This window comes from Humulus lupulus, chromosome X (genome assembly GCF_963169125.1).
Source record: "Humulus lupulus chromosome X, drHumLupu1.1, whole genome shotgun sequence".
NCBI classification, from domain to species: domain Eukaryota; kingdom Viridiplantae; phylum Streptophyta; class Magnoliopsida; order Rosales; family Cannabaceae; genus Humulus; species Humulus lupulus.
Genome location: NC_084802.1, coordinates 57,360,730 through 57,385,332, shown reverse-complemented (window position 1 = coordinate 57,385,332; position 24,603 = coordinate 57,360,730). Strand labels below are relative to the sequence as shown.

Genomic DNA, 24,603 nt, shown 5'->3' with positions numbered 1-24,603 from the left:
TCATATTTGTTTGTTATGCTTATTAGTAATTGATTTGATTGTAAGTATGCAGTTATTACCGTAAGCTTAGTGTCGGGAAATACACTTTGCTCAGTGAATATGCGATTATTACCGTAAGCTTAGTGTTGGGAGATGCACTCTACTAGACATTGATTGTACATATGGTGCTGGTGATGCGAATTACTTGCTATAGTTTATATTGAACGCTAATATGATTGTTGAATATATGTGGCTATGCCTTTTGAGTTATGAATTGTTATTTATATGAATTTTTATATGTTAATTTTTATATCTTGTGGAACTTTTATTGTTGGGCCTTGGCTCATGGGTTCTCTATGATGTAGTTAAGGGCAATGGGAAAGTCAGCCAACCATGAGTTGCAGGGCTTTGGAGCGGCGCTTGCATGTTCGGCCAGCTCGTCCACCACGATTGAGTTATTTTGAGGGACTTAGGTTATAAGTTCAACGTTGTCGCTTAGGCCGACTATTTTGTATCTTTGGATCTAATCATACTTTTTAAAACCTTTTTGTGGGATCCCATGTAAATGTTTAAGGTTTTAAATGAAGAGTTTAATTCTTTTAGACCAAAAATTTTTAACACCTAAACCTAAGTTTGATTCTAATTACACTTTTGAGTCCAAATGACTCGCTTAACGAGTTAAGCACTATTTTAAACACATAGTGCAATGATCCTGGATTAGTAGGGCGTTACAATTACTAGGTAGAATGGTCTCCCTAGGATCATATATACTTTTCATTTTGGATACATGTGTAATTACAAAAGTGCCACTACCCTACCTATGAGGTTTCTTGGTGCAAGACTTGAGTAATGATCAAGCACCAAGGCATTCTCATATTACAAAATGGCCCCATGTGTGTGTGCCAGGGGGCAGCTCACCATACTATCCTACACTTAGTTCTTCGGCATCCTCAACGAACTTGTGGCTTGATCTTCAATCTTATGCAAAAATGGTTACAAGTCCTCCACTCTCTCCCAACTGCTTTCGTCGTCTACGAGCCCCTTCAATTTGACTAGGTACCCATTATTCTTTTTCTTGTGTGTGATAACGGTTCTCTATCCAAGGTTTCTTCTAGTATTCTGTGTTAGGATTGGTTGAACATAAAGCCTAAATGGGCTTACACGAGGTGGTGTAAAATCCTTAACGATTTCACATAATGGAGGTGTGAAATTTGAGTATGAGTTGTAGGCATTTAAAAATTACAATTTTGAGTCTAAAGTGATACAATGAGGTATCTAAGCATTCTTAAAATGTTTGGGAGCAATTAGAGTTTTCTAAGGTCAAGTTTGAGCAACTTGACTAGAAGTTAGGTGATATGTCGTAGGTCACTAGGCGACATGTCGCTTGTCCCATGCATAAAACACATGTAATGCTCAAAAGCAGCAGGCAATATGTCGCCTGTGACCAGCGACATGCCACATGTTCCTGACGTGGAAAAAAAAAATTTTGGCTCCAAATTTATAACCCAAAAGCTCTAATCCTATTGATTATAGTTAATGATGATGCTTACACTATAAAAGAGGTCAATTAGAGTTGAGAGGCCTTGATCACACTTCTCATTTCTCTCTCTTTAGCTCTCAATAACACATTTTTCTCGAAGAAAATCACCAAGAATTGCTTGACTTGTGTGATTTTCAAGGCTTGTTGAATCTTAATTCTCATTGCAATACCGTAGAAGCTTTAAACAACTTGGGAAAGGCTTGGAGTAGAGAATTAGGACAATGATTCTTGTCGGGCCAAGCTTTGTTAAAAGGATTTAGGTATCTTTGAGAAAGGAAGTTTTGGTTTCATTTTTAGATTTCCCATCTTCTTTTGTGTTATTACTTTTGATATTTACATTATACTTACTGTTTAGAGTTGTAAAATTAGGGTGGTAACTAATCACTTTCCCAACATTCTAATTCTCTATTTTCTTGATTTTGAGTTCTAAGTCTAACCACCATGGCAGAAAGTTCCTCCATCTCCATTCTCAAGTTTATGTCACAAGATTTTGTTCTTCTAGATCGCTTTGATGAGTCAAGTTTCATTCATTGGCAAGATAAGATCAAATTCCTTCTCACTACCTTGGAGGTCTCATGCAATTTGGATAAAGACTTGAAGGCCTTAGATCCACCAAAAGAGGGTAATTCTCAAAAGGTGGTCAAACAAAACAAGAAAATAGAAGAAGATGAACTAATATGTCATCTCCATATTCTTAATTCCCTCTTAGATTTCTTGTATGATCTCTACACTAATACCACTTTTGCAAAGAAGATTTGAGAGGCACTAGAAAATAAGTATAAAGCTGAGGATGAATGTACTAAGAAATTCCTTATCACTCAATAAATGGAATTAATTTTTTTTTTTTTTGATGAAAAACCCCTTCTCCCCTAAGTTCATGGGCTCCAAATTATTGTGAACAAATTATCTACTCTTAAAATAACATTGCCAGAAGCTTTCCTTATAGGTGCAATCATAGCCAAACTACCTCCATCGTGGAAAGACTATAGGAAGAAAATCCTCCATAAAAATGAGGAAATTTCTTTGGAAGAGATTCTCAAACATTTAAGGATTGAGGATGAGTCTTGCTCTAGAGACAAATGTGTGGGTGAGTCTAATGGAGGGACCTCTAAGGCCAATGCTATAGACAAGCCTACTTACCCCAAGGATAAGAGTCACAAGAAGTCCTAAAGCAAAAGAGAAAACCCTCTAGGTCTTAAAAGGAATGATGGAAAATTCAATTGTTCTAAGGGACCTTGTTTTGTGTGTGCAAAATAAGGCCACTTAGCCAAGGAATGTAGGTTTAGAAAGGCCTACTATAACAATAGTGGACCTAAGGTTAATACAACTGAAGAAGAATTGGTTGCAACATTGAGCGAAGTCAATTCCATCAAAGGGAAGATACAAGGGTGGTGGTATGACACTTGTGCCACCATTCATGAGACATATGATTGGCCTCTTTTCAAAACTTTTGAAGAGACAAGGGAGTTTCGTAAGATTCAAATAGGGAATGAGAGAGATCCAAGGTTGAAGGTAAGGGCACAATTGATCTCATTTTCACATCCGACAAGAAGTTTCTTCTCACTATTGCTCTCTATGTGCCAGGCATGAATATGAACCTTGTAAGTGGAAATTTGTTGAGCAAACCAAGCATCAAGGCAGTCTTTGAGTCTGGTAAGCTAATTTTATTCGAGGGAGAGAACTTTGTAGGGAAGGGATATTCTTGTGATGCAATGACTAAACTTTGTACTTATAATTGTTTGATTGACAACAATAAAGAATCTACATCTTCTACTTATATGGTTGATTCAATTTCTATTACTTTGTGGCATAATAGATTAGCACATGTAGGTTTTAGTACTATTAAAAGAGTGATTATGTAACGTCCCAAATTACCTAATAAGGCTTAAGGCCTTCATTAGGGGGTCAGGATGGCAAACTATGGAAAAGTTAGGTGTGTTAAATATGCATGTGGGCCCGTTTCTTATCAGAAGGGAAATTTTCATAATTTGGCATGTTATGGGTATATTAGGCATATATGTGATATATGTGTGAGACCACATTATTATGTGGATATATTTGGGTTACTCGGCACGAGGCAATCCTAAGGAGTAAGCTAGTGGGAAAGTCACAACGGGACCAATACTTGACTTGGAGTGAGTTAAGGGGTATTTTGGGTATTTAGTACATTACCAGAATATTGGGTGATGGGAATGAATATTCGAGGATATATTTGGAGTTAGTGAGACCAGGAGGGAATTTTAGGGATTTTGACTATTTTACCCTCAAGGCCATTTTTGGGACCCCAAGCCTTGGGTTTTACTTAAGGTTACTTGAGATCGAAGTAACCTGACAGAAACAAAAAAAGTACGTTCAAACACTTTCTCTCTCTCTCTCTCTCTCTCTCTCTCTCTCTCTCTCTCTCTCTCTCTCTCTCTCTCTCTCTCGTTCTCCTTTTTACCGCTCGTTGTATTTTCAAAGGAAACTCGAGTTTTGGGGCTCAGATTCTAGCAAATATAGAGACATAACGATTCTAGGAAAGATTAGAAGGTTGATAGCCGGAGGATTTAGCGGAGAAATGCAGGTTTTGTAGCCTAGGAGGTTCTAGGGATGTTGGGTTATTGAATGGTGAGTTTGGTACGGATTTCGGGTGATTTTTTAGAGGATTTTGGATTGAGAAAGCTGAGTTCGTAGGGACGCGCCATGACCTTATTCTTAGGTGCCGCGGCCTTCATGAACTCAGACGTCTGTCGATTTCTTGAAGCTAGATAGCGTTGCAACCCTGGTCCCGAGTGTTTTAGGGCTGGGCTCTTTTGTTGTGAGAGTTGTGACTCTAAATGGTGGGGTGCCGCGATGCAAATGGCAGTTTTTGGCCAATGGAGGTTTTGAGTGCGGGAACTCAAACCTTAGGGCTCGGGATCGATTCTACTGCCCGATTTAGTAGAATTCAATGTCCCGAAGGCTAAGACTTGGTTTGGAAGCCTGTGTTTGTTCGTTATTGACGGGATTCTACATTTGGTTGTGACTAGGTTATTGCTAGGGGCTCGGGATCAGGATCGTGCTCGAGGGTCGTTCTTATTTTACATTACACTTGGACCTGAGGTAAGAAAACTGCACCCATTATGTGATATACATGATTAGGGCTAGGCCCGAATGTTGAATATATTCTTGATTGGGCGTGGGTCCCTGTAAATATGCATGATTATGATTATGCATGTGAATGATTGATTAAGCATGTCGAATGCTCTGTTTATGGATATTTGTTATTGATGAATGCATGTTAGCATTGTATACTTGGAAAAGGCTTGACATATCAGTCAAGGACGGCAACAGAGCAAAGCACTGGTCGAAAAGCATTTACTTATCAGTCAAGGACGACAATGGCGTTGAGTGCTAGTCGAAAAGCATTGACTTATGAGTCAAGGGTGGCAATAGCGCGCTGAGCGCTGGTCGATATGATTAAATCTAATTAGGAGTGCATTATACGCTTGTCCGACCCAATGGTCATAGAAAACTAAAGCATCAGGTACGCTGGGCCAACTCCAAGGGTAATTATTCAAAGGATAGGGCAATGGGCCCTGGGGTGACGTATTAGTCGCATATCCTAGGGCTGGGCCCCAGTGTGGTTTATTAATCATGTAACTTGGGCAACAGGCCCCGATATGATTTAGTTAATCATTTAATTAGGGCATCTGGTACCATATGACATTGTAGTCATTAATATGAATGGTATGCATGCGTGAGTAGGGTTATTACTATTGGGAATTTTTATTGTGATTTGGAACTGTGTTATTAACTGCTTATGAGCATGTTTAAGTTTTCTTCCTGGGCCTTGGCTCACGGGTGCTATGTGGTGTAGGTAAAGGGATAGGAAAGTTGAACCAGCCATGAGTTGGAGAGCTTAAGTGGCGATGAGTACATATGCGGCCGCTTGACCACTACGGCCAAGGTTTCTCAGAGGAACTAGGGTTAAACCCTATTTTTTTCGCTTAGGTCAGTGGGTTGTAACTTTTGAGTTGTAATGACCTTTTGGAACTGTAAACAACTTTGTAAACATTTATTATGGGATCCCATGTACAGATTAAGTTTTAATGAAATATCCATTCCTTTTGACCGAAATTTTTAACTTTGGACTGTTAATCACCTTTAGTTGCACGTTTATGGCCAAATGACTCGTTTAGCGAGTTTAGCACTATTTAAAATACATAATGTAACGGCATTGGCTAATCAGGGCATTACAACTTGGTATCAGAGCGTGCCAAGGTTAAGGGTTCCTGAAGACAGGCTAGGCATGTACACTCGCCACTAAAGACAAGCTTGACTTAGGATCCGGTAACTATTTATGTGGTTAAGTGTTTACTACTTAAATAAGATATAAATTCCTTATATGCCTGCCTTATTAGGTAGCATGAGATATATTGATAGGGCCTGGCCTTTGACTGCTGCATGATTTAAAAGGATGTGCTTTTTAGCACTGATATTGCTTGTGAATGCAAATGAAACGCTCATTAGTGTGCTATATGGACATGTAGGTCAGGACACACTCATTAGCGATGTCATAGATACATGTATGCCAGGAAATGTTTCTTAACATTGTTATATGGTTATGAATGTCAGAAAGTGCTTATTAGCATTGTTGATTGTTATGAATATCAGGAAGTTCTTATTAGCACCAAACTTGGATATGAACATGAATCGATATGCTTATTAGCATGACTATTAAATATGAATGATTATATGTTTGGTCTTGGATCATGAGGCGGCAAAAGATTTAGTTATTACTACCTAACTGACCGAATTGATTATTGCAGCAAGGTATAAGCTTGGAAGTATGCTTCCAAGGTAGATTGATTCATCAGTTGGCTAGGAAGATTAGGGCCAGAATGACCGATGGGGTCAGGATAATGATCAGGGTCAGACCCCTCTGCCAGCTCTTGAAAACTGGCAGCAGGTGCTTGCTGATTTGCGATCCAGGGTATTGAGGCAGGAAGAAGAAATCTGCCTCCTAAGATAGCAACAGGTTCCTACAGGGAACATTGTGCCAAAGGCACCACCTGTGATGGTGCCAACAGTTGAGCAGCCGCTAGAGGCTGGGAACATCCTAGATTTTATGAGGGTGGCTTGTGCCACGTATATGTTTTGGGAGGATGTCCGAATCTGGTGAGAGGTGATATTCAAGAAAATAAATGTTAATACCCTGGATTGGGAAGAGTTTAGAACTCTGTTTAATGAAAAGCATTATAATGATGCCATCAGCGCTGCAAAAGCTTAAGAGTTCAACAGATTACTTCAAGGCAACACATCAGTGACTGAATATGTATTGATGTTTGATAGATTGGCAAAGTTTGTCGGGGGAACTAGTGCCCACTGATGGGACCAAAAGGGAGAGTTTTCTCTAGGGGCTGCAGCCTATGATAGCCCGGGATGTTCGGATTACCACTGTGCCAGGAGTGACTACTTATGTACAGGTTGTTGAGAAGGCACTCACAGCTGAGAGTGCAGAGAACAAAATCTGACACGAGAACGCGGCCAGGAGAGACATTAGGAGGACGGGACCTCCATTTATGAGTTCAGGTAGGGGCGGGGGCCCTAGTGATCATAAAAGGAAGGCTCATGATGCATTTCCAGCTCCAGGCCATGACAGGAGACCACATGGTATTACAATAGGTCGCCAGGGCAGCAATGAGGGCTTTTCTAGAGTGCGCCAGATGCAAGAAGCGCCATATAGGAGAATGTCGGGCAAAGTCCTGCTTTTTTATGCGGGATAGTGGGACACTTAAAGAAAGACTACCCAAAGGCAAGAAAAGTAGATTCAGGAAAGGCATACAAAACGACCCCAGCTCGAGTGTTTACATTGACACAGGCAGCAGCTGAGGCTTGTCCCTTAGTAGTCACAACTCAGCTTCTTAGTGCTGGAACCCCTTATACTATTTTGATTGATTCTGGTGCTACACATTCTTTTGTTGCTAGTAGAATTATTGATAGACTGTGTAGACCATGTGATTATTATGTTGTGGAGTTCAGGACCTTATTTCCCACTGGGGAGTTAGTAGTATCCAGGAGATAGATCAGATCATTGCCAGTGACAGTGGAGGGTAGAGAGTTGTCTGTTGATTTGATATATTTTGTTATGACTGACTTTGACGTGATTCTGGGTATGGACTGTTTAGTGAAGTATGGGGCAACCATAGATTACAGAATAAAAATGGTAACCTTTGAGCCTGAAGGTGAGGATCATTTTGTATTTGTTGGCACTGTGCATGGACCCCGTGTACCTATGATATCTGTATTAAGGGCTAGATATCTATTGCAAGGTGGTTGCATAAGATTCTTAGCCAGTGTGGTAGATACCACTCAGGTCGTGCCAGTGGGACTAGAGGAGACTAGATTAGCCTGTGAATTTCTGGATGTGTTTCCAAAGGATTTACCAGGGTTGCCACCACACAGAGAGATAGAATTTGTTATTGAACTGGCACTAGGGACAAAGTTAGTGTCTAGGGCACCTTACAGAATGGCCCCAGCGAAGTTAAAATAACTAAAGATACAGGTGCATAAGCTGTTAGACTTAGGTCTCATTAGACCCAGTTTCTCACCATGGGGTGCACCAGTCCTATTTGTAAAGAAGAATGATGGTTCTTTGAGGATGTGTATTGATTACTTAGAACCGAACAAGTTAACAATTAAGAACAAGTATCCTCTGCCAAGGATAGATGATCTGTTTGATCAGTTGCAGGGTAAGATGGTATTCTCAAAGATAGATCTTCGATCTAGTTATCATCAGTTGAGGATCAAGGAGGGAGATATACCAAAGACTGCTTTTCGCACCATATATGGGCATTATGAGTTTTTAGTCATGTCCTTTGGGTTGACTAATGCCCCAGCTGCTTTTATGGATTTAATGAACTGGGTGTTCAAAGATTATCTATATCAGTTTGTGATTATCTTCATTGACGATATTCTGGTTTACTCTTAGTCAGAATCAGAACATGAGCAGCATCTCAGATTGGTTCTACATAGACTGAGGGAACATAGATTGTTTGCAAAGTTCAAGAAATGTGAATTCTAGTTACCTCAGGTAACTTTCCTTGGTCATATTTTCAGTCAAGATGGGATCAAGGTGGACCCAGCTAAGATTGAGGCAGCCAGAGATTGGCCAAGGCCAAGGAATGCCTAAAAGATTAGAAGCTTCCTTGGATTGGCAGGGTTTTGCAGGCGTTTTGTGGAAGAGTTCTCAAGGATTGCTACTTCATTAACTAAACTGGCATGCAAGAATCAAAAGTTTGTGTGGTCAGATAAGTGTGAGAACAACTTCCAAGAACTAAAGCAGCAATTGATTACAGCTCCAATTCTGAGTCTTCCGACAGATTAGGAGAAGTTCTTGATATACGGTGATGCCTCACATCAGGGTTTGGGTTGTTTTCTTATGCAGACGAGGAAGGTTATTGCCTATGCATCACGTCAGTTGAAATAGTATGAACAGAGATACCCCACTCATGATCTGGAGTTAGCAGCAGTGGTTTTTGCATTAAAGGTATGGAGACATTACCTTTATGGGGAGAAGTGTGAGATATACACTGACCACAAGAGCCTGAAGTGTTTTTTCACACAGAAAGACCTGAATATGAGACTGAGGTGTTGATTGAAGTTGGTGAAGGATTATGATTGTGAAATCCTATATCACCCAGGGAAGGCCAACGTGGTGGCAGATGCCTTAAGCCAGAAGGGTCCGGGACAGATATACAGTGCTAGATAGATATCTAAGGAGTTGGCAAAGGATATGACCAGAGCTGGTATAGAGTTTTTGGTGGGCCAGTTGGCCAATGTCACGTTACAGTCTATGCTATTAGAAAGGATAAAGGAAGGTCAGTTGGGTGATCCACAACTGACAAAGATCAGATGGAATGTCCTAACTAGAGTGTCAGATATAGGCTTGCTGAGGTACAAGGGTTGGATATGTGTTCTGATGGACACTATTATCTCATACTACCCGTTAATCTTTGCATCCAGGCACCACGAAGATGTATCAGGATGTGAGATCGTTATATTGGTGGCCTGGGATGAAGAGGGATGTGATAGAATATGTGGCTAAGTGCTTGATATGTCAACAGGTCAAGGCTAAGCATCAAATACTAGTAGGGCTATTACAGCCTCTGGACATCCCAGAGTGGAAATGGGAGGACATCACGATGGATTTCATGGTGGGGTTACCCAGGACCATGGGTCAACATGATTCGGTGTGGGTTATCATGGATCGATACACCAAATCAACTCACTTATTACCAGTGAGGACAACTTATACAGTTGACCAATATTCATTTCTTTATGTGAAAGAGATAGTGCGCCTTCATAGGGCTCCGAGGTCGATCATATCAGATCGGGACCCCACATTTACTTCCACATTTTGGGGAAGTTTGCAGAAGGCTATGGGTACACAATTGAAGTTTAGTACTACTTATCATCCTCAGACAAATGGACAATCTGAAAGGACAATTCAGATATTAGAGGACATATTGCGAGCATGTGTGCTGGACTTTGAAGGGTCCTGGAGTAAGTATTTGCCTTTGATAGAGCTTTCCTACAATAACAGCTATCCGCCGACCATTGGGGTGGCTCCTAATGAGATGGTGTATGGTAGGAAATGAAAATCTCCCATTCATTGGGATGAGACAGGAGAAAGGAAATAATTGGGTTCTGGGGCAGTTCAGAGGACCAATGAGGCTATTGAGAAGATAGAGCTCGGATGCTCTCTTCTCAAAGCAGGCAGAAAAGACATGTTGATCCCAAACGTTGGAACGTGGAGTTCCAAGTGGGAGATAATGTCTTCCTTAGAGCCTCACCATGGAAAGGGGTGAGGAGATTTGGGAAGAAGGGCAAGTTGAGCTCTAGGTTTGTGGGACCATTTGAGATCCTGGAGAGAATTGGTCAGGTGTCTTATAGATTGGCCTTACCTCTGTCACTGTCGGTCGTACACAATGTATTTCATATTTCGGCCCTTCAGAAATATGTGTCAGACGTGACTCGTGTGTTGAGTTACGAGGATTTAGAGCTTGAGGCAGATCTCTCCTATGAGGAACATCAAGTCCAAATACTAGACAGGAAGGACAAGGTCTTGAGGAATAAAACTATACCTTTGGTTAAGGTATTAAGGAGGAACATCAAGGTCGAGGAAGCGACCTGGGAGCTGGATTCAGATATGCAAGATCAGTATCCCGAGCTGTTCAGGTAAAATTTCGAGGACGAAATTCCTGTAAGGAGAGGATAGTTGTAACGTCCCAATTTACCTAATAAGGCTTAGGGCCTTGATTAGGGGGTCACGATTGCAAACTATGGAAAATTTAGGTGTATTAAATATGCATGTGGGCCCGTTTATTATCAAAAGGGAAATTTTCATAATTTAGCCTGTTATGGGTATATTAGGCATATATGTGATATATGTGTGAGACCACATTATTATGTGGATATATTTGGGTTACTTGGCACGAGGCGATACTGGGAGCATGCTAGTGGGAAAGTCACAACGAGACCAATACTTTACTCAAAGTGAGTCAAGGGGTATTTTTGGTATTTAGTACATTATCGGAATATTGGGTAATGAGAATGAATATTCGATGATATATTTGGAGTTAGCAAGACCAGGAGGGAATGCTGGGGATTTTGACTATTTTACCCTCGGGGGCGTTTTTGGGACCCCAAGCCTTGGGTCTTACTTAAGGTTACTTGAGTTCGATGTAAGCTGACAGAAACAGAAAAGTATGTTCAAACTCTCTCTCTCTCTCTCTCTCTCTCTCTCTCTCTCTCCCATTCTGCTTTTTACCGCTCGTTGTATTTTCAAAGGAAACTCGAGTTTTTGGGCTTCGACTTAAGCAAGGTTGAGTCATAACGATTCTAGGAAAGATTAGAAGGTTGATAGCCGGAGGATTTAGCGAATAATGACAAAATCAGAGGTAATTTAAGCTTTGAATTTCTGAGTTTTTGTTTTCTTAAGTTTCTTAACTTTTGAATTGGATTTCACGGTTCGGTGAGTTTTTGATCCATCAGAACCACGGGTTTTGTAGCCTGGGAGGTTCTAGGGATGTTGGGTGATTGAATGGTGAGTTTGGTACGTATTTGGGGTGATTTTTTTAGAGGATTTTGGACTGAGAAAGATAAGTTCGCAGGGTTGCGTTGCAGCCCTGTTCTTGGGCGCCATGACCTTCATGAACTCAAATGTCTATTTGTTTCTTGAAGTTGGGTAGCGTCACAGCCCTGGTCCTGAGTGTTTTGGGGCTGGGCTCTCTGGTTGTGAGAGTCACGACTCTAAATGGTGGGGCGCCATGACCCTAATTGGGTGTGCCGCGACGCAAATGACAGTTTTTGTCCAATGGAGGTTTTGAGTGCGGGAACTCAAACCTTAGGGCTCGGGATCGATTCTACTGCCCGGTTTAGTATAATTTGATGTCCCAAAGGCTAGGACTTGGTCTGGAAGCTTGTGTTTGCTCGTTATTGATGGGATTCTATATTTGGTTGTGGCTAAGTTATCGCTAGGGTCTCAGGATCAGGATTGTGCTCGAGAGTCATTATTATTTTACATTACACTTGGACCCGAGGTAAGAAAACTGCACCCATTACGTGATATACATGATTAGGGCTTGGCCTGAATGTTGAATATAGTCTTTATTGGGCGTGGATCCCTGTAAATGTGCATGATTATGATTATGCATTTGAATGATTGATTAAGTATGTCAAATGCTCTCTTTATGGATATTTGTTATTGATGAATGCATGTTAGCATTGTATAATTGGAAAAGGCTTGACATATCAGTCAAGGACAGCAACAGCGCAGAGCGCTGGTCAAAAAGCATTGACTTATTAGTCAAGGACAGCAATATCATTAAGCGCTGGTTGAAATGCATTAACTTATGAGTCAAGGGTGGAAATAGCGCACTGAACGCTGATCGATATGATTAGATCTAATCAAGAGTGCATTATACGCTTGTCCAACCCAATGGTCATAGAAAACTAAAGCGTCAGGTATGTTGGGCCAGCTCCAAGGCTGGTTATTAAGAGGATAGGGCAATGGGCCCCGAGGTGACTTATTAGCCCCATATCCTAGGGTTGGGCCCCAGTGTGGTTTATTAATCATTTAATTAGGGCATCTGGTCCCATATGACATTGTAGTCATTAATATGAATGGTATGCATGCGTGAGTAGGGTTATTACTGTTGGGAATTTTTATTATGATTTGGAAATGTGTTATTAACTGCTTATGAGCATGTTTGAGCTTTCTTCCTAGGCCTTGGCTCATGGGTGCTATGTGGTGCAGGTAAAGGGATAGGAAATTTGAACCAGCCATGAGTTGGAGAACTTAGGTGGAAAAGTGTACATATGTGGCTGCTTGACCACCACGGCCAAGGTTTCTCAAAGGAACTAGAGTTGAACCCTATTTTTGCCGCTTAGGTCGGCGGGTTGTAACTTTTGAGTTGTAATGACCTTTTTTGAACTGCAAAAACCTTTGTAAACATTTATTATGGGATCCCATGTACAAATTAAGTTTTAATGTAATATCCATTCCTTTTGACTGAAATTTTTAACCTTGGACTGTTAATCACTTTTAGTTGCAGGTTTATGGCCAAATGACTCATTTAGCGAGTTTAGCACTATTTAAAATACATAGTGTAATCCCCACAAAAAAAAAATACATAGTGTAATGATCTTGGCTAACCATGGCGTTACAGATTACATGTGGATTGATTGATTGTGATAATGTTGAGTATGATAAATGTGAGCTATGTATAAAATCTATAATTGTAAATTAACATTTTCCTAGTGTTGATAGAAATTCTAATTTGCTAGATTTAATACATAATGACTTAAATAGAATGTTAACTAGAAGTGGAAAAAAATAACTTATCACTTTTATAGATGATTGTTCTACATATAGTTATGTCTTTTTGCTTAAAAGTGAAGATGAAGCATTTAATGCATTTAAAGTATAGAAGGCCGAAGTTGAAAATCAATTAGATAGATAGATAAAAGTTTTTAGAAGTGATAGGGGTGCTAAATATTTTTCAAATGAGTGCAATAAATTTTGTGAAGAGTATGATGTAATACATAAATGTAAAACCCCTTATTCGCCCCAACAAAATGGTATAGCAGAAATAAAGAATAGAACTTATTAAGAAATGGTTAATGCTATGCTACTACATGCTAAATTAAGTTTTGCATTATAGGGTGAAGCCTTGATATCCGCGTGTCATTTTTAAACCATATTACTTTTAAGAAAAATCAAATATCACCATATGAGATATGGAAAGGAAAGAAACCTAATTTTGGTAATCTTAAAGTGTGAGGGTATCTTGCTTATTGCAATAGCAGGAATCCTAAAAGGATCAAATTAGGTCCTAGGGATATAAGGTATGTATTTATAGGCTATGCCTCAAATAGCAAAGCCTATAGATTATTGGGCTTAGAATCCAATGTAATAATTGAATCTAGAGATTTAGAGTTCAATGAGAATATGTTATATAGTGACAACAACCCTCAAGAACCTATTCTACTTAAAGGGTTTCAATAGGAGAAACCATCAAGGGTTGGAGAGCAACCCATATTGCCTAGAATAAGCCAAAGGCTTAAAGAATTGGGATCAAATGAGAAATGCTCTCAAGTAGAAACCTCTACCTAGTAGAGGGAAACCTTGAAGAATTCACATGAAAGTTTCCTGTGGCTCTTCAAGTTGAGGATGATCCCAAAACTTACCAAGAAGTTATGTCTTTTAGAGACTCCGCTTTTTGGAAGGAGGCAATAAATGAAGAAATGGATTTAATTATGTTAAACCACACTTGGGAATTGGTTGATTACAAGGTTTAAAACCAATTAGGTGCAAGTAGGTATTGCGAAAGAAATATCACACTAATGGCACCATACAAATATTTAAAGCTAGATTAGTAGCCAAAGAGTTTAGAAAAAAAGAATGAATAGATTACTTTGACACACATGCACCGATAGATAGGACTAATTCTATTAGATTGTTTTCTGCCTTATCATCAATACATAACCTTTATGTTCATCAAATGGAATCAAAACGACATTCCTAAATGGAAATCTCAATGAGGAGGTCTATATAGAACAACCAGAAGGTTTTATTTAAAATGAAATGAACATAAAGTGTGTCTTGTTAAATCATTATATGGCTTAAAACAAGCACCAAAATAATGGCATGAGAAGTTTGATGAAGCCATTATTTTCATATGGGTTTAGACACATCAATGTGGACAAGTATTTATATTCTAAGACTTGTGATGACTATGTCATCTTAGTGTGTCTCTATGTTGATGATATGTTAATTTTGAGTAATGACATGAGAGGTATCATAAGAACAATGAAGTTCATTTCTTCTACCTTTCAAATGAAGGATCTTGGAGAGGTTGATACCATTTTAGGTTTCAAAGTTAGAAGAAATTATGAAGGGTATATGTTTAAGTCAAGCCCACTATATTGAGAAAGTCGTTGACAAGTTTAGTCATCTCAAAATCAAATAGGCAAATACATTATCCGATTCAAGCCAAAAGCTTGAAAAGAATGAGGGTAAAGTGGTGGCTCAATTAGAATATGCAAGTGTAATAGGTAGCCTAATGTATGTCTCTCATTGTACTAGAGCGGATATTGCATATGCGATTAGTAAAGTTAGTAGGTTTACTAGCAATCAAAGTATCAAGTATTGGAAGACTATTGAGAGATCCTTTGATATCTTAAAAGAACCAAGGAACTTAGCCTTCATTACTATACATTTCCAAATATACTTGAAGGATATTCCAATGCAAGTTGAATATCATGTGTGGGAGACAATCTCTCCACCACAGGTTGGGTGTTTTCACTTGGTGGGGGTGCGATTTCTTGGGGTTCTAAAAAACAAACTTGTATTTCTCACTTTACCATGGAAGCTGAATTTATAGCTTTAGCAGTAACTAGCAAATAGGTCAAATGGCTTAGAGATCTTATGTTAGATATACCATTAATCACGACTGACGTTTCAACAATCTTGATATATTGTGACAATCAAGCCACTTTAGCTAAGGCGTATAATAAAGTGTATATTGTAAAGTCAAGACATATAAGTCTAAAAATGAGTATGTGAGACAATTGATTTAAGAGGGAATCATATCGATCTCATATGCTAAAACTAGTGAGAACCTAATGGATTTGTTCACCAAACCTCTTACAAGAGATTTGGTTAGTTCTACATCTAGAAGGATGGGACTGAAACTCCTAGAAATATAGATTCACCAATGATGGCAATCCAACTCAAAGCCCGTCAACATTGAGTGTAGAGTTAAATGGGTAAGAACAAGTCATTATTAAGTGGATAGTTTCAACACTAACATATTATTGAGTCCTATCTAGAGGTGGTCAGTGTTGGTTGCTACATCACATGAGGGTTAAGCTTAAAGCTTTTAAGGAAGTTTAATTGTGTCCAATAAACATCTCTAAAGGTGGAAAAGATGTTGTAAGAACTTCACCTATATGAACTTAGAGGTGGTGCCACCTCTCATGGGAGATGGAGTTTCTCCCCAGAAAGTTCATAAATAGATAAGCACAAGGCCATTAAAAGTGTTGAATGTTCAAATATGACACGAAGAGGTTTAATAATTGAGACTTGAAGGTCTCGGTGAATCTCTGATATCGATCACTGACTATATTATGGGGTATTCCCCAATACTTTACTATATAATTAAAGAAAAGTTGAGATGTCTCCTTTGCCGAACAATACTTTGACACTGGTATGAATGTTGCATACTTTGAGAATCTGTCCACAACCACCAACATTTCCTTCAAATCCCCTGTCTTCAACAAGCTGGTTATGAAGTCAAGCAACACACTCTCCCATGGTCGACTTGGGATTGACAACGATTCCAACAACCCTGGTGTGTTGTGACTCTCCACTTTATCTTGCTCGAAAATGAGACAGGTCTTGATGTACTCTACTACATCATCTTTGTATCTGTGGCCAGTAGTGTCCCTGCTTTAAAAGGGCATGAGTCCTCTTCCACCCTTGATGACCCGCCCATAACGTGTTGTGACACTCACTCAGCAATGTGTTCCACAAGTCTCCTACATTCGGAACATACAAGCGGCCACCTTTAGCCCATAAAAAGGTTGTTCTCTACCCAAAATTGGTGAGCCTTCCCTTCTTCTACAAGCTTCATGATAGTCTTGACAATGGGGTCCTTCTCCAGGTTCTCCTTAATGTGCTCTTTCATGGGAGTATTCACCACGCTAGTTGACAAACTCGCTAGCACTTTTAGACTCGCCAATTCTACTTTATAATTTAGGGACCAATTGCCTGATTCAAACATCCTGCCTTGTGCTCAAATCATAAATCAAAGTCTGCCATGAACTCCTGCCATCAGGCTTGCTTAGGGGTAAGCTTTGGCTGGGTAAGAAAATGACTAACCGCTACATTGTCAGTCTTCACCACAAACTTTGACCCTAATAAGTAGTGCCTCCACACCCGCAAGCAATGAATAACAAGAAGCTTCTTCTCCTATGTAGCATGTAACGCCCTACTGCCTTAGAGTCATTACTAAGTGAGTTTAAAATGTGCATTCAACTCGCTAATCAAGATTTTAGGTCAAAAAGTGTAATTAAGCCATAAACAGAGTTATAAACTTTGAAAATAATTCCATTTACTGAAAATCATAAGGTGTTTGACACTTGGGATCCCAAAATACTGTTTAGAAATATTTACAACATATAAGTACAAACCAAGTCGACTAGATGACAAAATATAGGTTTTAATACAATCATCTCTCAAAACCACTGGCTGTGGCAGCCAGGTAAGCCAAACATGTATGCGGCGCTTCACGCTCTCCGTACTCATGGTTGGTCGAGCCTTCCCTTGCCTTTACCTGCACCACAGAGCACCCGTGAGCCGAAGCCCAACAAGAAAACCCTCACAAGTAGAAAACGTAAGCATAACAAACACATGGCATATATAACAGGCCGTCAATAGGCTAAACACACACGGCCATGTCGTCCCTGGCGCTTTACCAGGCTCTGGGTTCGCGGTCCACACCGTGAGGATATCCCAGGTATCCTTTAGGGTCTCACCCTGGCAACTCGCACTCCACGTGCTCAATGCTACTCCCGGCCCCTTGTCGTACTCGGCCTTGCACTCAATGTGCCCAACACCGTTCTCGGCCCTTTGCCATTCCCGGCCCCTGCCGACCTCGGCCTGCGCCGTTCCCGGCTCTTGCCGAACATTTACACAATTGCATGCATAGCATAATAAACATATACCGAACATTAAAAAAATTCAATCAAAGGGCTACGCCCTGCAATTCAAACATATTGGGCTCAGCCCTGCATACAAGCTCTATGGGAACAGTGGTTTTCTTACCAGCGTCCCGAGCTTTCTGAGCACCGATATCCCGAGCACAGTCCCCTAACTTGAGCCTTGCCAAAACCCTAGTCACAACGCATTAACAATATTCATCCATCAAGTTCTAATCCATTAAATAATTTTGAGCCATAACTCTAATCTCCGGGACCTTGAATTCTATAAATCCAGGTGATAAAATCCATCCCAAGCCTTAACATTTGAGTTCCCAAGCCTAAACACACTTAAAAACACAAAATGGCACTAAGAGTTGCGGCCCTACCCCACAAGAGACGCGGCTAGCCTCGAAACAGAGACTAACATCTCCCTGAAACACGCACGGGCTGCGGCGCACTTGGCCAAGCACCGTGGCACGCCTCGAGCACCATGGCCTCCCAAGGCCTCGCATGCACACGGGTCGCGGCATGCCCCTCTTAGGGTCACGGCCCTCGCCTCCAAACCCAGAAATCTCCATATTTTCCTGCATTTTCTTCGAACCATCTCATCCAAAATCACCTCAACCCAACAATTAAACCCAAAAATTAAGCTTAAGCCTCTCTACCACACCATCTAAGCTTTGCTATAAGTTCACACAGCCATGAAACTCAGCTCACAACCAAACTTAACTCATAATCCCAATTCACATGCAGCTCATGGTTTAAACTACAATTCAACTGAAACTCAAGAAATTTTAAGGTTAAACTCCTTACCTCAACTGATAATTCCTAGCCTTCTGTGCTCCTCCACCTTCAAAGCTCTCTCACAACAAGCCTCAAGCGTTGGATTTCTGCTGGAAATCTCCCAAGCTCATACACCACAAGCCAAGATGATAAACCAACCTTGAGAGGAATAAGCTGAAAATTGATTATTTTCTTTGGTTCCAGCAGTTTCCTTTTACTTAACTATGTCTAATTTTACCCTTACAAAATGACCAAGCTGCCCCTTAAGCTTAGCCTCTATCCTTAATTGACCTAAGGGAAATTTAGTCATTTACCAAATCCTGCTAAGTCCTCAAGGTCCAAAATATTAATTTTCCCCAATATTCTTTCCTATACACTCTAACCTCAAATATATCTCTGAATATTTATTTTCATACCCCGATAACGCAATATAATAGCTAATGCCCAAATTACCCCTCGACTCGCCCCGAGTCGGATTCTCAACCCCGTTGTGACTTTCTAACTAACTGCTCTCTAGAAATGTCTCGGACCGTGCTACACAGATATATCACATACATATCATATTAATCACATTTATACCCTCAACGGGCTAAAATCGCAGATATACCCCTAATATCCAAACAGAGCCCACATGCATATTTAATTCAACTAAACATGCATCTCTAACACATATTCACATATTAACATATTAAATCATTTTTGCCCTCCAGGCACGCTAATCAAGGCCCTAAGCCTTATTAGCAAATTTGGGTCGTTACATAGCATATCGTCTTTCTGCCTCAACAAGCTTGCGACTCTCATATGCCACGGGGTGGTCCTCTTGTACAAGAACCCCTCTCAAAGCATAATCTAATGCATCTATCTATACTTCAAAGGGCTTGTTGACATCTGGCAAAGCGAGAATAATATCTCACATCATGGATTCTTTCAAATTTCCAAACCCTTTGACACACTTATCAGTCCACGTCCAAGTTACACACTTCTTCAACAACTCAGTCAAAGGCGTCGCTCTCCTTGAATAGCCCTCTACGAATCTTCTATAGTAATTTTATAAATGCATAAAATAGCATAATTCCATCACATTGGTGGGGGCTTTTCATTTTTGAATCGCCCGCACCTTCTCTAGATCCATGCAAATCCGGCCACGTCCAACAATGTGGCCCAAGAACTTGATACTCTCCTATGCAAATGAGCACTTCTCTCGCTTTACATATAGTTGGTTATCTCTAAACTTGTGAAACACTTGAGTCAAGTGTTCTTGATGCTACTCCATCGTGGAACTGTAAACCACAATATCACCCAAGTACACTACCATGAACTTGTCTAGATATTCATGGAATACTTGGTTCATAAGTGTAAAAGAAAAGTGATTAGCATATTTGTCAACCCAAACGGCATGACACAAAACTCGAATGATCCATATCGAGTAACGCATGTTGTCCTCGGTCCATCTCCATCTGTAATCCTCACCTAATAATAACACTATCTCATGTCCAACTTTATAAAGTACTTCACTCCACTTAGCTGGTCGAACAATTCAACAATCAATGGGATGGGGTAGGTATTGCCAACAATCACTTTTTTGAGAGCTCTATAATCAATGCACAGTCTTAAGCTCTCATCGTGCTTCTTCTGGAATAGCAAAGGTGCACCAAACGACTTGTTCGATGGTCTGATAAAGCCTTTTTCCAGCAACTCCTTTAATTGCTTCCTCAACTCTTCTAGTTTAGGGGGTGCCATTATGTATGGTGAGTTCGTAGGAGATTCTGCTCCAGGCACCAGCTTTATCTGGTGGTCAATCATTCTTCTTAGTCGCAAGGCTTTGGGGAGTTTATATGGTAGTACGCCCCTATACATCTTCAAGACCTTTTGGAGTTTAGGTGGAACAATCTCCTCCACCATCTCTTTAAACACTGAGGGTACAATGAAATAAGTTGGCTCTTGCCTCTTCACACTCTTCTTGAATGGCAAAGTTGACAATAGCTTGACTCCAGGTGGTTGCATCACCTTCGAGGGCACCATCGATGGTGTCTCCCCCATTATAAGAAGACTCCCGATAGCAGAAATGGGGATGGCCCCTTTCTCAGTCATGAAGTCCATCCCCAAGACCACATCAAAGTCATCCATGTGGAGCACCATTAAGTCTGCCTACCCCTTCCACGTGTCGATCTTCACTTTCATGCCCTTAGCCACTTTTGTTGTGGCCAACGCCTTCGAGTTTACTGCCTTCATCTGGCCTACATTTTTCTCCAGTTTCAGTCCCAAACGTTTGTCTTTGAGTTTTGAGATGAAGTTGTGTGTGGCGCCAGTGTTAATCATCACACTCTTGGTCAGCTTTCAATTTAAAGTGACTTCCACAAACATCAACCATTTCCCAAGGGCCTTCTTCCCTTCAGTGCCATGTTTCTTAAGAGCATTCAAAATCTGGACATCGCCCATATGCACATACTCTTTGTCTTCCTCCCCATCACATTGCTCCTCTTGAGTAATGGATGCCTGGATGACACTTAGTTTGGACTTGTGAGGGCATACTGACACTTTATGTGGCCCCTGACAAAACCAACATGTAAGAGGCTTCTTTCCTCCTATCTTCTTATCCCTTCCCCCAATCTTACTCTTCCATAACATCCATGACTTTTTACTCCCACATTGCTTGAGTTGGTTGGAGAGACGGTTTTCTTCAGCTGTGTGCTCTCTAGTGTGTTATCTGCCATCTGCTTGACAGCAGCTTGAGCAGTATCCATGTCCATCACTCACTGTTGTTGAAGCTCTTGTTTTGCCCACGAATTTAGTATTTCTAAGAAATAGAATAGCATCTCCACTTAGGACATGTCCTTGATATCAAGCATTAATCTTGAGAACTTCTTCACATATTTTTCGGATTGTCCTGACTTCTTTAAATGCTCTCAACTGGCATCAAGCCATGTGGGCGACATTTTCTAGTAGAAATTGTCTTCAATTCTAGCTTCAAATCTCCCCATGTAGTGATGGTCCATCTACCATTCTTGAAGTCATCGTACTTTTTCCTCCACCACACTTTGGCATCCCCAAACAAGTACATAGTAGCCATTGCGACCTTTCTTTCTTCAGAATCGACCCACACAGCTCAGACGCAGTGCTTCATGTCAAAGAGGAAATTTTCCAAGTCCTTTGCTTCCCTAGCTTAATTGTAGGGCCTTAGCTCAGGCCTTTAACTCGGCTATATTCCATACCTATGGGCCCAACTGTCAGTGCGTTCCTAATCACTTGCATGGTTAGGTTTAGCTTCAAAGATAACATGATCGACTCATTTCTGAGCGCGTCAATTGACGCGCGACAGCCTTCCATAATGTCATTCATGGCAACTTGTTGGTATTTCATTGCGCGCTCCACTACCTCCCACTAAGGGGTATTGGATGCACCTAGAGGGGTGTCTATTTTCTCTAACATGACTAGCCGAGATAGTAGGATGGCATTCTACTTCTCTAATGCGGCTATGCAGTTATTTGTGTTGGACAATCTGGATATGCGACTAGAAAAGGATAGATTTGTCGGAAATTTATGGCTTTACACTTTCTTAATCAACAATGCATAATAGGAAAATTTTAATATTACAAAACCTATATGCTAACCAAGAACCTTATTCAAAGTATGAATGCAAATCATGATAATCAAAGAACCATGTTCATGTATGAATGCAAATCTTGAAAATAAGAAACTAGGTGATTAAATGATGATAAGATGATTTTAGAAACATTTAATCATCAATACTAATAATGAAAACACAATAGAGTAACACAAAACAAAGTTAGGGTTAGATAGATACAACCTTTTGTTTAGAGCAACTTAAATATTCAAACTTGAGGAACTTCTAAGGCTTATACATAATAAGAATATTGTTGTCCAAAATCTCTATTCCAAGCCTTCCCTATTTGCTCGAAGCTTCAACCAAGTAGAATGAGATTTGGGATTGAGCAAGCCTTAAAACTCATGCAGGTCAAGCAATGCTTGATGAGTTTCTTGGAGAAAACTTTCATCTTTGAGAGGTAGAGAGAGAGAGATTGGAGAGAGTGATCAAGTCTTCCAAAACTCTATGAGACTCATTTTATAGTGTAGGCACCGTCATTAGGTCTAACCAATAGGATTAGAGATAATTAACTCGTCATTTGGAGCTTATTTTACGTGATTGTATGGACACATCATGCGATACGTCGCCTACTAGCAGGCGATGTATTGTCTGCTGGGGCTTTTGGGCCGCTTCGTATTTAGGCAATGCAACGCCTCTTAGGAGGTCACGCACCAGCACCCTCTCTGAATTTTAACCCTTCAAATGGCCCTAAAATTGTTCCAAATGCTACTAAAATTTTTGGGGATCCTTAGATACCTCCATGTATCACTTTAGACCCATAAAAGTCACTTTTAGATGCCTACTGCACAATCTCATCTTTTCACTTCAACTTAAGTAAAAATTGTTAAGTGTTTTGCACTTGATTGTGTAAACAACTTAACCATTATATTTAACCAATCTCAACATTCCCCCACTTGATTAAATATAATCTTCTCTTCTTAGCTCATACAATATTGGCCCATAAAATAAAGTGCCTTTCGGTTTGAACTTTATCTTAGTGAAAATATTACAAAGTCTTATCGAAGTCATTGGTGTCTTAAAGATTGAACCAAGTACTCCTTAGTGATAAAACCAGTCACACCTCACACACCTCCACTTGACCATTCATTTTCCCACTTTTCTCGCTTAACACTCATATTGCCATGTGCTCATCCATTTCATGAACTTTTCGGGGGAGAAACTCCAACTCGCATGAGAGGCGGCACCACCTCTGGGTTCACATAGGCAAAGTTCTTATAATATTTTTACTACCTTTGGAGATGCTTGTTGCACACAACTAAATTTCATTAAAAACCCTAGGCGTAACCCTCACTCAGTAGCAACCACACTAACCAACCTTGGATGGAACTCATGACTATGTTAGTGTTGAAACTGTTCACTCAATAACTTGTTCTTACCCATTGAAATCTTGCCCTTGATGTAAGTTAGGAGTTGGGTTGCCATCATTGATGAATATATTATTCTAGGAGTTTCAGTCCCATCCCTTTTGAAGTGGAACTTTCTAACCTCTTCGCAAGAGGTTTAGTAAATGGATCCGCCAAGTTCTCACTTGTCTTAACATATGAGATTGATATGATTCCATCTTGAATCAATTGTCTCACATACTCAAGTCTTAGACTTATATGTCTAGATTTCCCACTGTATATGCCATTATAGGCTCTATCTAATGTGGCTTGACTATCACAATGTATCAAGATTGTCGATACCTCATTCGTGGAAATTGGAATATCCAACATGAGATCCCTAAGCCACTCGGCCTCTTTGCCGGTTGCCACTAGAGCTATATACCCGACCTCCATGAATGAGTGTGAAATACATGTTTGTTTCTTGGAACCCCAAGAAACTGCTCCTCCTCCGAGCATAAACACCCAACCACTTGTGGAGAGATTATCTCCTACACTTGATATCCAACTTGCATCGGAATATCCCTCAAGTATCTTCAGGAACTTTGAATATTTGAGGCCTAGCTGCGTGGTCCTCTTAAGATACCCTAGAACTCTCTCAATGTGTTTCGTACTTGGATTGCTAGTAAACCTACTTAGTTTACTAACTACATATGCAATATCCGCTCTTGTGCAATGAGTGGCGTACATTAAACTCTCTAATGCACTGCATACTCAAGTTGAGCTACCGCTCTACCATTATTCTTTTCAAGCTGTGTGCTTGAATCAAATGATGTATTTTCCTCTTTGATTTTGAGATGACTAAACTTGTCAAACACTTTCTCAACGTAGTGGGCTTGACTCAAGGCATAACCACCACTATTTCTTCTCACTTTTATACCTAAGATGGTATCAACCTCTCCAAGGTCTTTCATCTTGAAAGTGGAAGATAGAAACTTCTTCGTTTCTATTATGCCTTTCATCTCATTACTCAAAATCAGCATATCATCAATATATAGACACACCAAGATGGCATAACCATCACAAGTCTTAAAGTATAAGCACTTGTTCGCATTATTGTG

At 40.2% G+C, this 24,603-nt stretch overlaps 1 pseudogene; it reads left to right on the top strand.

Annotated features, from left to right (window-relative positions):
- The window catches only part of LOC133805852 (nuclear intron maturase 2, mitochondrial-like), a 78,943-nt pseudogene that overhangs the window by 53,300 nt on the left and 1,040 nt on the right, over positions 1-24,603 (top strand).